Source organism: Cucurbita moschata, unplaced genomic scaffold (genome assembly GCF_002738365.1).
Source record: "Cucurbita moschata cultivar Rifu unplaced genomic scaffold, Cmos_1.0 Cmo_Scf00140, whole genome shotgun sequence".
Taxonomy (NCBI): Eukaryota; Viridiplantae; Streptophyta; class Magnoliopsida; order Cucurbitales; family Cucurbitaceae; genus Cucurbita; species Cucurbita moschata.
This window is the reverse complement of record NW_019268656.1, coordinates 65,243-83,193: the sequence shown is the minus strand read 5'-3', so window position 1 is coordinate 83,193 and position 17,951 is coordinate 65,243. Positions and strand designations below refer to the sequence as shown.

Sequence of the window (17,951 nt, the reverse complement as noted above, 5' to 3'; positions counted from 1 at the left end):
ATCCTTCATAGAAGAATCTATCACGGCTCAGATTAAAGAAAAATTGTGAAAGGTTGCCTTCAAAGTTTGTTCATTTACCACGTTCTTTTTCCTAAAAGGACTCTCAGAAATCCTCGAATTTCATCATTCATAGAAGAACATATCAAACGGCTTAGATCTAAAGAAAAATTGTGAAAGTTATTTACCTTCTCCTTGTTCGTGAAAGGACTCTCAGAAAACCTCAAATTTCATCCTTCATAGAAGAACCTATCACGGCTCAGATTAAAGAAAAATTTTGAAAGGTTACCTCTCGCATGAGAAAAATTGTGAGAGGTTACTTCGCAGGTCGCATCGGTTTAAAGTTCGTAGTGTTGTAACACCGTATCATGAAAAAATATTATAAAGAATTAATGAGATTTGGCGAACCTACGACCTACACATTATTAACACGACAACCTAACCAACTGAGCTAATAGGGCATAGGTTTTATGCACGTTATAGATCGTTGGCTCTTAATCCAGTCAATCGAGTTTCATTTACATAACTTGATAAATAATAAACTTAAAAAAATCATTATCTTTTAAAGTTCATAGTGTTTTAACTCGTATCATGAAAAGATATTATTAAAAATTAATGAAATTCGCCCATGGTGTCAAACCTGCGACCTTCGCGTTATTAACGCGACGCTCTAACCAACTGAGCTAATAGGCCATAGGTTTTATGCACATTGTATATCGATAGCTCCTAATTTAGTCAATCGAGTTTAGGTTACATAATTTTATGCATAATAAACTTAAAACTTTAAGTCATTATCTTTAAAGTTCGTAATGTTGTAACCCCGTACCATGAAGGCCAATATACGAGGGTGCCATGATGCGATCGAGGAGGACGATGCATCATCCAACACACCACCACGCAAAGTGGGCATTGAAGACAAGTTGAGACATAAGCAAGACAGAGACATCAGAATATACATGAAGGACAAGATAGGCTTGTTGAAGGGCCGGGTAGGGCCCCGGGCCTTAACCTCAAAACTCAGAGTTTTGGAAGGAATTTGGGCATGTTGTTTGGGAGTTAAGTCCGATTATATGAAATATGAATGTTCGCCAAGTTTGGTGTCAATCGAACATCGGACGGACAATACATGACACCGTATGACAACTCACCAAAATCATGTCTACACCTGGTAGAATGAAAATGGCTCAAAATGTACTATAGGGGTACCATGGTGTTAGCTCTCCACTACCCTTGGGCCTTGTGGCCTAAGTGAGCTACCCTGTGGCACATACGTGTGTAACAGTGTCGGCGAGCATGCCGAGAGGAGTGTCTTGGGCGACTTCCTTTGAAACGGGTTTATGAAAGACAGTACCAGATGGCACGGGTGTACCAGTATTGCACCCTAGCCCACGTATTAGAGGTTGCTACTATTAAATAAAAGCTATGGTCCTCCTTAAATTTAGTTAAGTTGTTTTCACCTTTCAATGTTCTTAATTTACGCTAATGGAAGAGTGTAAATTTGGCGGGTCATTTTTGGCTAACTTTGGGCTAAGTTTTAGCCCACTCTTTCTATTTTTGTAATTATGTTTGCTATTTAAAGAATTCAACTGATGAGAAGCAAATTCTCTCCATCTCTCTTTTTACTTTCCTCTATTATTTCTTCGAAGGAACTTTCTTCGGCCGTTTTTTTCGTCGACGTTTTGTCAGAGTCAACCAGTGGTATTAGAGCCAAGTTGAAGCTATCGGTGGTATATCATTACAGAAGAGCCGATCTTATCAACAGTCAAGTAGAATAGCTCAAGTGGGTAGAGCAGGTCGTAGGTTCGAGTAGAAGAAAATACAAAGCACGAAAATACACACATTGTGGGGTCCATCTTGGGCAGGCTCGCTCACTCCTCCACGCCGCCGTCGTGTGCCAGCATCTCCATCACTACCACAAAGAGGTCGACGCCGTGATGACGGGCGTCGAGTTGTCGTTCGCCACCATATTACGATCTGTGCCCCAGAGATGCTGGCGTCTCTCCATCAAGCGTACCGCGCAAGGAAAACTTTAACCCGTCAACCAAAGTGGACAATGTCATATAATTACGGAGGTTCGTGATTCCTAACATTGTTACATAGTCTTAATCTAGCATCCTTAATAATAATGTTGAGTTCTTCTTAGGGGAACCCTCGATACAAAAACATAATGTAAAAAATATTTTCGAATAAAGAAGTTACATCATGCATATTCTAGTGACTCTAGGCCGCTAGAAAACTAGGGTCGTTACATATAATCTACACCTGAACTTCCTACAACCTAAATAAAAACCGTGGCAACTCGCTCGATCAAGGATTTGATTTCTGCCTACAAGTAGGTTACTTATTTAGTTGCATTATATATTACTTTTCCTTTTTCGGGGATCACTAATGGTTAGTTAAGGTCACAGAGGAGGGTCATCTCGAACCGTAAGTTCTATGTGTTACGAGTTGTTATCCTTAGTTTTCGAATCTCGTTCCAATTTTCATCAAATTTTTTATTTGTAACGTCAGTTCTATGTGTTACGAGTTGTTGTCCTTATTTTTCGAATCTTGTTCCAATTTTTATCAAATTTTCTTTGTCCGTGCCATGAAAAATGATTTGAAGTATTGAAAATTGAGTTATTATAGTTGTGCTTTGAAGTTTTTAAAATTGAGTTATTAAAGTTGTGCCCTATTTCGCTTATCTAAGCTATTCCTCGCCATTGGTGGCACGCAGTTTAACTCTTTTAAGCATACCAGAAATCAGGTAATTTAGTTATGCTCTTACCATTTCCTCTACTATCGATTCAAGTTGCAATAGGTGAGTTGACGAATATGCAATATATGACTATATGACATATATGACTCGTGAAAGATCAGATGACTTGCTACTCGAGAATAGTTTGCGAATATCTAACAAGAAGACGAAAAAAAACAAAAAAGTAAAACAAAAACAAAAGTTGGGATGAATTAGTTAGTTGGGTTGAGAATTAGGGTTGCCTAGTCAAATTGGTGTCAGAGTTTAGGTTGCATCTATGTGTTATCTCTAGTTTATTGATGACTTACTACTCTAGAATTGATTTTATCTCTAGTTTATTGGTTATGCTATTGTTTTTTCTTTCTTTAAATCTGTCCATTTATTTTCTTGGGGCCATTTCCATCTTGTTTGTCATATTTTGACCTTGTTCTCATTTTCTTTTTGAGCATCATATTTAGACCCTGAAGAAAAAAAAACAAAAAAAAAAAGAAATTCTTATCATATTTGTTGATTATACATGGTCATTACCATTTATTTTAGACCATTTATAAAGATCAAATACACTTCAATTCACATTCTTTCTTATTCCATCTAAATCTAGAACATTTGTGTTTGATTTTTTTTTCTCATCATTTAGACTTGAAAATAAATTCTAAATTTTCTCATATTTTATAAAAAAGGAAAGTTAGGTTGTTCTCAAATCTTCACCACCATTCTCTTTGGAATTCTTTTTTTTTCAATGTGCAATTCCATCCAAAAAAAATATATTTGTGCCCTTCTTTCTTTGTTTATTTTTTGTTGTTATTTTGTTGTTATTTCATAATTAATTTATCTTGATTTCATTGAATAGCTTGTTATTAATTGCTTTATCCATGTATTAGCCTGCCTTGATCATAATTTAGTCACTTTCACAAATAGCCTACCTTTGTGTGTAATAAACACGAGTGTCCCTGAGTATAAAATTAGTGAGTTGTGTATGTGAGAACTAAGCATATTTAACTATTTTTTGTACAATCATGAACCAAGACGAAGGAAATGGAGGGGAGATCAATGAAGCTAGGTTGAGAGAAGCACAAGTCAGAACTATTACTTATTTAAATCAAGTTATTAGTACATCGACAAACCGGATGGAGTGAATTGAAATAGCCTTAGGTAATCATCAAGGAAGGAAAATACTCTTGAATGAAGGAGTTGAAAATGAAGAAGATGATAATGTCACTCTTTTAGCGGGACATAGTCCTAGGGTGGGAGAGAAAGAGTCCAACAAAAACTATGAAAAACCAATTGAAATGTGGGAGGAATTGAAGACATTAATGAGAAAAATTTACAATCCGAAGCATTATTCTCGAGTACCCAAACAAAAACTCTAGATTCTGCTACAGGGATCCAAAAGTAATGAAGAATATTACACAGAAATGGAGGCCTTTATGAATAGAGCATGCATTGATAAAGACAAAGAGGATTCAATGGCTAGATTCCTCGGTGGGATGAACTAAAAACTTGCTCACCAAGTGGATAGGTAAGCGTACTTTGATATGCAAGAATTGTTACACCTTGATGTCAAAATCAAAGGGCAACTAGCTTGGGAGAAGGAGAACTCCAAGAGATATGCTATTTCTAAGTCTATTACTTACAAACCTTGGAAAAAAAATGCAAATATTGAAAGGATAAATTCCAAGGTTAGAGCTAAGTATGAGATTGAAAAAAAGAACAAAAATGAGACATCCAAGGGTAAAGAGGAAGTGGAGGAATACAAGGAGGTCATATTGAAAGGATAAATTTTAATCTCTTTTACAAGAATTTGAGAATTTGTTCCAAGATGAAGTACCTAAAGGACTACCTCCCATTAGAGATCTTGAACATAAAATAGATTTCATTCCGGGGGCAGTCATTCCTTATAGAGCAAACCCAACTGAGACTAAAGAAATTCAGAGGCAAGTTGGGGAGCTCATAGACAAGGGCTATATACGAGAGAGTTTGAGTCCATGTTCTGTACCAGTCTTATTGATGCCAAAGAAAGATGGAACGTGGCACATGTGCGTGGATTCTTGAGCCATCAACAAAATCACTGTAAAGTATCGACATCCTATTCCCAAGCTAGGCCATATGCTTGATGAATTGCATGGTTCATATCTATTTACAAAGATTGATTTGAAATCTGAATATCATTAAATTAGAAGGCATATAGGAGATGAATGGAAAAGAGCTTTCAAAACTAAGGTTGGATTGTATGAATGACTTGTTATGCCTTATGGGTTAACTAATACTCCTAGTACATTTATGCGCTTAATGAATCACGTTTTAAGAGAATATTTAGAAAAGCATGTTGTTGAACATTTTGATTATATTTTAATTTATTCAAAGACTTTGTATGAGCATGTGAAGTAAGTTTTGATTATGCTTAAGAAACATAAACTTTATGTTAATTTTAATAAGTGTAGTTTTGCCTGAAAAAAGTTAACTTTCTTGGCTTCACAGTTGGCAAGAATGGAGTAGAAGTAACTTCTTGCTCTGGAGTTGAAGGAATCCTTAATTTGAAGGATAAGAGACCGTAGATAGGAATTTGAAACTTACCCCTAATTTGAGCCCAAAACGGATTTTCTTAAATTGGGCTTGTTCTAGAGGTTATTTCTCTTCGTTGTCTTCTATGGAAACATTTCTTGGAGGTGCGATTGGGATCGTCCTTTCTTGACGTATTCTCGTGTATCCTCGGATTGAAATTTTAATTTTTCCTTTATGCTCTTCAATGGCAAATTGGATTGGGGGAACGATTTCTAGGCACTTTCAGCATTGTAAGAACAAGTTTGAAGAGAAATCGTAACGACCCTAAATTTTACCTATTTAATCTAAGGTCATCAATATATCTTGAAATGCGAAATTTACATTAAATGGGCCCTTATCATAAATGCGACTAACTGCAACGACCTAAATTTTACATATTTAATCTAAGGTTATTACTATATCTTGAAATGCAGAATTTACATTAAATTGGCCCTTATCATAAATGCGACTACACATCTTTTATTACCTTGTGAAAAACGATTACAACACTGAAACAGTTGTCTTATACTACCCTATGGTTTATTATGCGATTACAATTCAACCTATTCTAACCTATACTAATGATGCAAACCGAATTCAGCCTATACTAACCTATACTACAAAAATGGAAAACAACTACCCTATGCATGTGCCACGGTCCGGGGGTGTACGATGCCGCCGTCGATCTCACATGGGTGCCTTGCCTTTATCTGAAAAGTAAAGTAGCACAAGGCTTGAGTATTTCTAGAATACTCAGTAAGTGACCCTCCTATCTGGGTTATGCAATAATCACATGCAAAGAGATGATGGGACCTATCTTTCATTCCGTTTTCCCTACGGTGTTGTTCTAATGGGTAAATTTAGACGTGTACCATATACTCTACACACAGCCCATACGAGCGAGTATGGGCTCACCAGCTAGTTTGCACACCGCTGGGCCACTTTCCTTGTCCGGTGAGCATACTCTAGGAGCTTCTTAGGCCGGACACCCATTAGAACTAGTAATCGTCACGGCAGCGCTATGCAAGGCATAACGATTGTTGTCCTGCCATTGGATGTACGCGTTCGTACTCTCGTGATGGGATGGGGGTATCCCCCCAAATGCATGAGAACACATAATGCATGAGGTCCCCATTACTTCTACCTTTGTCATTAACAAATATAAATGTCCTATTTCATGCTTAACATGTCATTTTCTCATTTTAAGTCTACATAACATACGTAATCCTATCGGAGTTATATTTCGAGCAATTTACCGTATTTCATGTCATACATTACATGCTGTTTACATTCAAATATTTCATACAATCATGCCATAATCATTCAAGAACATCATAAACGTCATAAGCACTACATATCACATCAGACTAAACAACATACATTCACGTTCACAAGATTACGTACTTAAGCACATTAGTCTAGCATACAATTTAATGACATGTGCGAATCCATGGGCATGTGCCAACATATAACAAATAACGCGTAACCTACGACGGGTGAGCCACTTACCTAGTAGGCCTTAGCCGAAGTACTCCCTAAAATATAAACGTAAGCTCCTAGCTCCTCGTAAATGTCCTACGCTTCTATTGGTGGTTGGTTCCCATTGGATCATTCGACACATTCGTTAGTATTTCACAAATATAATCAATTTCCAACTTGAATTTGTGAAATACAACCTTAAAATGATCTATTTTACCTCAAACGGGGTCGAAACTAAGTCTCCAGGAGGGTCGAAACGGTGAGAAATGGGTCGAAAATAAGTTTCTCGAGCTGAATAAGCCGCTGGAGCTGAGAAGCCACCGCCGAGCCAATTAGTCACCGGAGTCGAGGGGTGTCGTGCTGTAGACATGCCACTTGGCATAACCAGAGGACAACGCGTGTACAGCAGTCTCAGGACGAGGAGTGGGTTTTCGGGTTGATCACGAGTGATGGGCTGGCCTAGGCTGAAGGAAAACGTGTAGGTGGGCTGTTAGGCTTTTGCTCTCGAGTCGTGGCTGGTGGGTTAGGCCATAACTGGGCTTTCTGGTTTGTACTGAGGTGATTGGGCCGCGAAAGTGTCGTCAGCCGCAGTTTAGACAGAAGTGGATTGGGCTCAGTTCGGGTCAGACTTCGTCTCCTTCGCCCGGTTACTCACCGATTTTCTAGCGACCTCTCTCTCACCTCGGTAACGTCGTTTTGACGCCTTTTTCCCTCCTTTTTTCTCCGTTTCCAAATCTCCTTCTCCCCCTAATTCTGTTTTTGGTATGTGTTTGGTTCGTAAAGGCCTAATACTCCCAGATCTGAGAGGGTTTGGAAATCCGACACTCTGTCTCCCTTGCCTGACGATGTACAACGTGTAGGATTCGTCTAAATCTACCTCTGGTGTGTGTAAAAGTCTGTGGGATTATTGTGAGGCTCAGTACTTCAATTGAGATAATGAGAATTCATTTCGCCTCTTAAGTTGGAACTTTAGACGGTTCGCGAAAAAAGATAGCGAAAAAAATTATTCCTAGAGTCGAGACTAAAACGAATGTATAAACCATAAGCCCATGGATCCATACATCTCAATCGGAAAAGAATCAATAGAAAAAGAAAGAATCAGAATTGATCGATATATTTCTCGAAACAAACGAAAAGGAAACGATCTTAAAGTAAATTTCTTGGAACTTTAGGTGGTGTACAACGTGTAGGATTGGTCTAAATCTACCCCTAGCATGTGTAAAAGTCTCTGGGTTACTTTCGTTGTGTAAAACGGAGGTTTTGACGTCTTTCTAGTTTTTCACTTTTTTTTCTTCTCTACAGGTATCTTCGAGGTGGCTGAAGGTTGGGTTTGGTTTCCGTGGTGACCCAGACATCGGCCGCCCTTTGTGGGTCGTGTGCGAACGAAAACTTTGGCGAACTTCCGTTTTTTTTTTTATCTGATCTGTTACAAAAATGGTGTAGAATTGCTCCCGAATTTGGAAGAAATCTGAGAGTACGAGACCCAAAATCTAAATGCTTATTGCCTACTATTGGGAGCTCGATTCTTGTTCCAAACTATTGCCTAAACTTTCAACTTTATAGGGGAAGCTTAAACCGACATTGAGAGCTTGAGAATCACTATGATTTTGAGATTGAACTTTCTAGATAATCAGTAAAAACTATCTACACCGGTCAGAGGACACAGATTTTTATCCCCTTTTTATTCATGGTTCTTATAACCAACTACTCTATTTTTCTATTAAACACTATCGTCACCGTGACATTACTACTATGCATGAAAGAATTCATTTACAACATTTCATAAACGGTGCTATGGACTTCAATGTTCATAATGAACTCATTAAAACAATATTGTTATGAACAACATAGTGGAAAATGGATAACATTAGTTTAAATAAAAATAAAACAATGCCCTCATCTAATCTAAGGATCATTACAAATAATATGAATGCAACTACCTTAACTTTGGTTCCTTGGCCTTCAACGCAATATTGTCATCCGTAAATGGGTATCTTACCTTTACTTTAAAATAAGAATAGCATGTGGTTTGAGTACTTTAATAAATACTCAGTAAGTAATCCCATTGTTAGCGTCGGAATATGAATCACATGTAATATAGTGGGACCTATCCTTTCATAAATACATTGTGACGTGGGCTTGGGCTTTGCTTTTCAATCCGAGCAGAGTTGAATATGTTGTACTTCCTTACACACGACCCATGAATGTGTACATTAACCACCAGGTGGGTTGGTATAAGAGTATTCCATAGGTCTACCTCGTCGAGCTTGAGCACACTCACACTACCAAATACCATGAAGGAAGAAGACTCGCATAATATCATAAAGAACATAAATATTGTAAGGTATGTATCTGTACTGATCATAATGGGGAAGTATCCCGATGCACCTCCCATATAAAATGCATGAGATCCCTAACATTAAAACACGACATAACGTTCCATGAGACATACATACTTGATTCTTGTCATATTGTTCATGATTGACAATACATAGGCATAAAGTGTACTAAACATAATATAGAAGTATCTCGATGCACGTGGTATACAAAATGCATGAGGTCCCATAACATTAAAGCATGACATATATTCATTGCGCTAGTCATACCTCCCATCTATTCCTAGCATAGTGTTTCTATGAGAGATAAATACTTGATTCATTTCATATTTTTAATAATTAATAATACATAATTTTCTAATGTCTCATAGTCATAGAGGGTACGTATTAACATAGTTTACATGAAATGATACATGAAGGATCATGCACCAAATAACAGCAAACCATAACATTGTTCTATGACATAACATAATCCTACAATAGTGTATATGATATCATAGCGTAACTTTCATGCAACATATCGTATTTATACATAACATAGCATATACATAACATAGTATATGTCATACAATCATAAAACACGACATGTGCAGGGGCCACAAGTAGCGATGTCCATTCCTTGTCATCATTCCCACCATCTATTTCATTCTCCGTTTCAACGAAATCCTCTATTTATTTGTGTGGGGACCAGGGTAAGGGATTCATCGCAAGGAAGTGGCAGGGATCGGATTCTCCATGGAGAATTTTAGTGGGTTTTGAATCCAAGAGTCAGTCTCAAAGGAAAAGGCCCAGAGTGTTGAAGATGAAAGGCCAAGAATCTTTAAAGGAACAATGACTTTTTATGGGTCGGGAAACAATGGCATCCTGATGTCTGTATTTAGTTTAGAAGACCTTATACATTTGTTATTTCTATTGTAAAATGGTGAAGCGTAGAGTGAAAAAAAAATAAAAAAAGATAGAAGCAATAGAAGAATTATTTTCAAATAAACAGAGTGTTATTTGTCTCCTTCTATCATTAGTTTGTGTGAGATTTATTTCACAAATTTGTGAGTTTTCTTTAACAAATTGGTATCAAGCCAATGGCGAATGTGACAGGTCAAATGCTGCTACCGCGACTATCGAAGACAAAATATGAGAATTGGAGCATTCATATGAAAGCTCTTCTCGGTTCTCAAGATGCATGGGAGGTGGTCGAAGAAGGGTTAGAAGAACCAAAAGAGGTGCAATCAAAGGATAAGGGGGCACTGTACATGTTGTTTTGAGTCATTGACGAGTCGGGCTTTGAGAAGTTTGCCAGTGCAACTACTTCAAAAGAATCGTGGGACACTTTAGGAAAAATGTTCAAAGAAATCGACCGAGTCAAGCAAGTGCGTCTCCAAACTCTTCGTGGCAAGTTGGAGAACATGAAGATGAAGGAGTCAGAAAATGTATCTGACTACATCATGCATTTACAGACTGTGGTAAACCAACTCAACCGAAATGGAGAAATGTTAGCCGAGCCGCGGGTTTGGAGAAGATTGTAAGGTCATTAACCAACAACTTTGAGAATGTTGTATGCGCAATAGAAGAGTCAAATGACCTAGCGACGTTCATAGTCGATGAGCTAGCCAGTTCTCTCGAGGCACACGAGCAACGTAAGAAGAAGAAGTAGGAAAGACTCGATCAAGCACTTCAAACCAAGGCATCAATCAAAGATGAAAAGGTACTCTACTCTCAAAATTTTGAAGGTAGAGGTTGTGGCCGTGAAAGTAGTAAAAATTGTCATGGTGATCAAGGAAACAGTCATGAAGGATACTTTAAGAAGAAGGGATAGTCGAGCCAAGCAAATTGGCGTGGAAGAGGACGCAGTCGAGGAAGAGGTGGCCGATCAACTTACTTCAACGTTCAGTGCTACAAATGTCACAAATATTGTCACTATGCGAACGATTTTGACTTCGACAAATGTTACAATTGTGGCAGAGGGGCATTTTGCAAAAGGTTCTTGAGTCGATAAAAAGGTGGGAGAAACAATCAACCTAGCCTTGGATGACGCAACAAATGAAGGTCTTCTCTTGATGGCTCAAAATGAAGATCGGAAAGCGAAAGAACACGATGTAGAAAAATACGATGGTGGTAGTTATGAGGTGGTGGAATCCGTTGGAAATGAGGGGATATACAGCGGATTTGGCAAAATCGCGATATCGGAGACGAGAAAATTGAAGAAGGAATCTGGATTGAACACGTGATCGGTGAACGAGCCAAAGAAACTTCCAGATCATCAGAAGGAGAACAAAGATTTAGAGCAACAACTAAAATCTATCGTGGATAAATCTGTGAAAAAGTCTCCGTTGTAGACGTTGAAATCGTCGAACGAGATGCCTTTTGAAGGAGAAAGTAGACATTGAAAAAGAAAAGAAAACTTCTAGAAGTGGGTATTGAAAGGTTAGAGAATGGGAAGGTAATTTCTGCTGATGAATCGTGGGTACAAAACTGAATGTGAGCTGGGAAGTGAAATTCTTAAAATTGAAGCGTGGCACCATGCGTGTCCCTCAGGTGTTGATTCGAACCTACAACCTACACGTTATTAGCACGAAAATCTAATAAAGTCACAGGTTTTATGTACATTATAGATCGTTAGCTCCTACCCTAATCTAGTCAATTGAGTTTCGTAATGAAATTAGCCCATGCAGGTGTCAAACCTGTGACCTTCGCGTTATTAGCACGACGCTCTAACCAACTGAGCTAATAGGTCATAGGTTTTATGCATATTGTAGATCAATTGCTCCTAATTTAGTCAATCGAGTTTAGGTTACATAATTTTATGAATAATAAAATTAAAACTTCAAGTCATTATCTTTAAAGTTCGTAGTGTTGTAACCCCGTATCATGAAAAGATATTATTAAGAATTAATAAAATTTAGCCTATGTATTTATCGAACCTACAACCTTTGTGTTATTAACACGACGTTCTAACCAACTAAGCTAAAAGGCCACAAGTTTTATGCTCATTGCACAGCAGTAGCCTTTAAACTAGTCAATCGAGTTTAGGTTACATAATTTTATGCATAATAAATATAAAACTTTAGGTCATTATCTTTTAAAGTTTGCAATGCTTTAACCTCGTATCATTAAAGATATCATTGAGAATTAATGAAATTGACCCGTCCAAGTGGCAAACCTGCAACCTTCGCACTTAATTAGTGCGACGTTCTAATAAACTTAGCTAATGGGCCAAAGGTTTTATGCAAATTGCAGATCCATAGCTCATAATCAAGCCAATTGAGTTTATGTTACATAATTTTATGCATAATAAAAGTTCAAAACTTTCCAATTTTAAGACATTATCTTTAAAGTTCGTAGTGTTATAATCCCGTATCATGAAAATATATTATTAAGAGAATTAATGGTATTGTCCCATTGTAAAAGGGAGGTCCATCACTTCATTTTATAAGCCCACTTGAACTGTTTAAAGTCAGTCAAAGAATATATTTTTTTACGTCTCTTGGTCAATATTTTGGCTGATCTGGCTTGGTTTTGATACGCTCGGACCCTTTCTTCTTTCAATTTTTCATAAGCTTAAATTAGTTAAGCTAGGGGAAATTAGTGAGCCCAACAACATCACTCTAACCCACACAACTATATCGAACTCCGAGAAAACCTTTTAACCTTGCCTTCTTGGTTCATATACTTGAGGGAACCCTTGTTTCTACATGTATGTATAACTATTTGGATCAGCTCTTAATGTTCAATATATCGTCGTCTGGGCCCATTCTTACCTCTTAATAACTAGAGCTATTGCTCTCTAAAACAAATGTTAAGGAGTGTGAAGTCCTGACTTAGTAGCTCATGTATCTATGGCTCGGTCTACCTTAACCAAGTTGTCTAGGCCATAATCTAAAAAAATTCAATTAGATTCAAGGCTCAGATCTCATGTTGGAATTAATGTTGGAATAACTTAGATATAACATTCAACCTTAATTCAAACCTTCCTAATTTCTTCCCGGTGATTTAGTTTCTTCCTTTAAGTAGATCATGACTTGATTCGTCTATATGTATTACTTTATCTTTTAAGTCATAAACTCTAAATCTTGCTAAAGTATCCAATCCTTGACCACTTTGCTCATACAACCTCAAAGCTTCCTCTTACTATTTGTGCATAAACATCTCAAAAAAAAAAAAAATGTTATTTCCTCAAATTTCTTGATTGAGTGACTTAATAAAACTCTCATCTAAGAATGATATTGCATAAGCATAATAAATGTTCTTATATGTAGTAAAACTTGAGATAATTAAGAATAGTTTCATATACCCATCTTGTCATTTGATATTCATAACAAACCTTGATTCTTATAAAAGGTTTTTAGGGGTTGTTTCGTCATTTTTCTTAGAGTTCATACCTCAAATCGTTCTAATTTCCTCTCATGATCTTGCATACTTACCCTTAAGGTCATAAATGGGTCTCTTAAAAAGTTTATTTAACAATTGAGGTCTTTTGGAATCTTGAAAACATTTTAGAATTCTTATAGGGGTATGTTGGTCATTTACCACCCAAATCTTGGTTAAATATGGACATATACCAATGGCCTTGTAACTTTGTATAAAATCATTAAATCATGACATATTGAAATGGCTTTCTAAGTATGTTAATAGAAGAGACAACTCATCGAATCCAATGACCAAATTTAAAATGGAGATCAGTTGCCCACTAATCAGAGAGAATATGTCTGTCATTCTCAACTTGTTAATACAATCTCTAATAAAAGCAACTTCTCCAATGTGAATAAGGTGGAGAATCTCAACTCCCATTTTAAGAAAAAACAACTTCTCTTGAAAATGAGACTTGATATGGTGTTAATTATAAGCAGTTTTGGAGTACTCTTTATTAACTCCAATTTGGCGTGGAAGGGTTGGAGTGAACTCAACCTTACCGGCACATTCTTTTTTGGCATATTTTTTTAGGACTTATTTTAAAAATGTCTATCATGAATTTTTGCATTCATGTGCAGGCATGAGTTGACGTCACTAATTAGCTCAAGAAAATTAGGGGTGTTACATTTTATGTTATGATATGAATGATATATATGTTATGAATCTACGTTGTGATATGAATGATATATAATGTTTGAACCTTCACATATTACACCACACATATTATGTTAACATGTTCAAGTTGTGCCAATGAGACATTGATAAACCATGTATATTAACCATAGAAGATTTGTCCAATATACGTGTATGTCTCATAGGAATTCTATGTCATGAAAAATAAAATGGATGTATGATTTGCATCATAACTATGTATCATGATTCGAAACTATAGGATCTCATTCATTTCACATGTCACATGCATCGAGAGACTTTCTCGTTATGATTATGTACACTATGATATTATGCATGCTCCTTCCCCTTTGTGGTTTCCGGCAACGTGAGTGTTCGCAAGCCTGCCATCAGACCCATAAGGTATGTATACGAGCTCACTTAATGGGTCCATGTGCGCATGTGTGTTTCGTGTATAGAAAAGTACTACACATCAAACCTTACTCGAACTTGAAGAAGAGAATAAGGTCATGATGTGTGATGTCCACATTAGATGGGGAGGATAACAAATCACCCTTTATAATGGTGTGGAAACCTTCCTCTAGCAGACGCGTTTTACAGCCTTGAGGGGAAGCCTGAAAGGGAAAGTCCAAAGAGGACAATATCTGCTAGCGATGGATCTCGGTCGTAACATCATTGCTTCATTTAAGGGTGTAATGCCTCTAGACCTAGATTTAGAATTTAAATCTAACTTGTAACGGTCTTGATATTATTTGAATCAACCACCAGAATTTGATTTAGAGTATTTAGAGTAGTGAATTTGAACCCAGAATTTAATTTAGAGTATTTAGAGTAGTGAATTTGAATCAACCACGAGAATTTAATTTAGAGTAGTTTTACTCTCATTTACTTTGGCGTTTTATTCCCATAGTAAATAACTAAAACAACTTTATTTTCTTGGTGGTTCTCACAAAGGTTTGTTCCACAAAAGCAATAAAGATGCGACATTTTCATCCACTAACTTAGATCATTATTTAATAAGGTTGAGAACAACCATTTTTCCATGCGTGCAAGAACTCAAATTTGTTTAGAGGATTATTAATTACTATCTGCCAACCATATGCATCTTTCATTACCCCATCGATCAGAAAGCCATGTTCCCTTTTCTTACCAGAAAACCTCGAATGAAGCATGCCCTAATTTGCTCTCAAAGTCACACCAAAACAATGTCGTTCGAAAAAAATTCTCCTTAAAGTCCCAATAGAATTGGGTTCCTGGATTGACGATATGCACGCCTAAGTCCATAGCAAATCTAAAATTTTAGGTTAGATACATCCCAACTAAGATAAATATGTACATATAAATTTAAAGAAGTATACGAAAATAAAAACATTAAAATACGAAAATAAAACCATTAAAAACCTAATAAATATTAGGTAAAAATTAAATAGTTTAATTTTTTGTTTTTAAAATTTCAAAACTTAAAATAAAAACTTGGATTCCACCATGAGTATGTAGATATATATACTCTACTAATTTAAATCTTAGTCTTTTAATTTGCAATGAGTATGAAGAAGTGGATTTGAAGGATGGTTCCAAATCACAACTTCCCACTTTGTCAATGAAATGAAGGATGTTTCCAAATCACCACTTCCCACTTTGTCAATGGAAGTTGAGAATTGCATGCCCTAAAAAAGAAAGCCAGCTTTACAAAATGAGCCCATATATTTTAAATTTTCAATGTTCCTTATAGAAATATCTTTCAAACCAAAGACCAAATTTTTTATTGAGAATTGCATGCCTCAATTTGTTAGAGCGTGTGGGCTTTAACAACAAAGTCAGAGATTCTGCTAAATGAATGAATCCATTCCTTAAAGTTGTGAAAACATCTTTTGAATAGAAATTTTGAATCAATTTAATAAAAGAATAGCAACTTTATAAAAGAAAACCTTTCTAAGTAAGTTGTCTAAAGTGGGATTTCAACCCACGCACTCTCACAAGGACCAAAACTTGACTCCTAACGCCTTCGAACACTCAGCCATCCTAACTATTTATTGTGAGACCTAACATTGGATGAAGAGAGGAATGAAGCATTCCTTATAAGGGTGTGGAAACCTTGATCTAAAAGAAGCGTTTTAAAACTTTTAAACTTACGACGATACGTAACAGGCCAAAACAAACAATATTTGCTAGCAACTGGAGAGGGGAACCAAACATTTCCTATAAGGTTGTGAATATCTCTTCCTAGTAGACATATTTTAAAATGGTGAGGCTGATGGTGATACGTAATTAGCCAAATTAGACAATATCTGAAAGAGGTGGGCTTGGTTTGTAACAAATTGTATTAAAGCTAGTCATTGGGTGGTGTGCCAACGAGGTTGTTGGGAACACAAGGGGATTCCCACCTCGGTTGGGGAGGGGATGAAACATTTCTTATAAGCATGTGAAAATCTCTTACTATTAGACGTGTTTTAAAACCGTGAGGTTGACGACGATATGGAATGAGTCAAAGTAGATAATATCTAGGCTAATATTCATAATTTGTTGGAATAGTTTAGTTGGTTAGAGTGTATGATTGTTAACGTGTTAAGGTCGGAGGTTCATCTCTCTTTTTAGCAATGGGAATGAATCATTCCATTTTAGTATATGGAAAAATTTAATGACAAATTTAACCCTTATAGGTTCGTGATTCCTGACATTGTTACATAGTCTTAATCTGGCATTCTTAATAGTAATATTGTGTTCTTTTTAGGAGTATCTTCAATACAAAAACATAATGTAAAAAATATTTTCGCATAAAGCAGTTACATCATGCATATTCTAGTGACTCTAGGTCCCTAGAAAACTAGGGTCGTTACATATAATCTACACCTAAACTTTCTATAACCTAGAGAAAAACCAGTGGCAACTCACTCGATCAAGGATTCGATTACCGCCTACAAGTAGGTTACTTATTTAGTTGCACTATATATTACTTTTTCTTTTTTGGGGGATCACTAATGGTTAGTTAAGGTCACAGAGTAGGGTCGTCTCGAGCCGTCAATTCTATGTGTTACGAGTTGTTGTCCTTAGTTTTCGAATCTCGTTCAAATTATTATCAATTTTTTTCTTTGTCACGTCAGTTCTATGTGTTACGAGTAGTTGTCCTTATTTTCGAATCTCATAACAATTTTTATCAATTTTTTTCTTTGTCAGTACCATGAAAAATGATTTGAAGCCTTGAAAATTGAGTTATTATAGTTGTGCTTTGAAGTTTTTAAAATTGAGTTATTATCGTTGTGCCCTATTTAGCTTATCTAAGCTATTCCCGGCCATTGGTGCCATGCAGTTTAACTCTTCTAAGCCATTGGTGCCATGCACTTTAACTCTTCTAAGCATACCAGAAATCATGTAATTTCGTTGTGCTTTTACCATTTTCCCTACTATGATTCAAGTTGCAATAGGTGAGTTGGCTAATATGCAATATATGACTATACGACATAAATGACTCCTCAAAGATCAGATGACTTGCCATTTGAGAATAGTGGGGGAATATCTAACAAGAAGACCAAAACTGACCAAAGAAAAAAAAAATACAAAAACAAAAGATTGGACAAATTAGTTAATTTCTTTGATTCAAGGGTTTTTGCTTCAACTCAACTTGGATGGTTGGGTTGAGGATGCTTAATCAATTTGGTATCAGAGCCTAGTTTGCATCTATGTGGCCCATTCTAGAATTGATTTTATCTCTTGTTTATTCGTTTATGTTTTTCTTTTCTTCAAATCTGTCCATTTATTTCTTGCGGTCATTTCCATCCTTTTTATCATTTTTTACCTTGTTCTTATTTTATTTTTGAAGATCATAT

The 17,951-nt window shown here is 36.4% G+C and overlaps 1 non-coding gene across 1 annotated transcript; it reads right to left on the bottom strand.

Moving 5' to 3' along the window:
* Positions 1-11,747: 11,747 nt before the first annotated feature.
* On the bottom strand, positions 11,748-11,821 carry TRNAI-AAU. The gene has a single exon. It is a non-coding gene; the product is annotated as a tRNA-Ile (tRNA).
* Positions 11,822-17,951: the final 6,130 nt, after the last annotated feature.